The sequence below is a fragment of the Musca domestica genome, unplaced genomic scaffold, assembly GCF_030504385.1.
Source record: "Musca domestica strain aabys unplaced genomic scaffold, Musca_domestica.polishedcontigs.V.1.1 1, whole genome shotgun sequence".
Lineage (NCBI taxonomy): Eukaryota > Metazoa > Arthropoda > Insecta > Diptera > Muscidae > Musca > Musca domestica.
This window is the reverse complement of record NW_026712114.1, coordinates 42,959,814-42,960,173: the sequence shown is the minus strand read 5'-3', so window position 1 is coordinate 42,960,173 and position 360 is coordinate 42,959,814.

The window sequence follows — 360 nt, the reverse complement described above, 5'->3', positions numbered from 1 at the left end:
TGTCGATGCATACGTTGCAATAAGCATTTTGAAAACACCCGAATTTGAGTATTTTCTGAACAATTTTTTATTATTGAAAAGAAGACACACACAAAGCAAATGAAGTTGACATATTAAGCCAGAAAAATAAAAAAATTTAAATCATATGGTAGTTCTGCCCTACCTTGAATTCATTGTACCATGCCTGCATCCACTAGTTTAATAGGTGAACATCACAGCTTGTTTTCTAGCGTTTAGAACCCTGGTACCCAGTTTTTTGTAGGCCTATCGTTGCTTTTGTTTTGATCTTTATATTTATTGTGCATTCCCACTTTGGACCTACAGTATTCAGTTTCGATTTACGTATCCCTAACTACAACC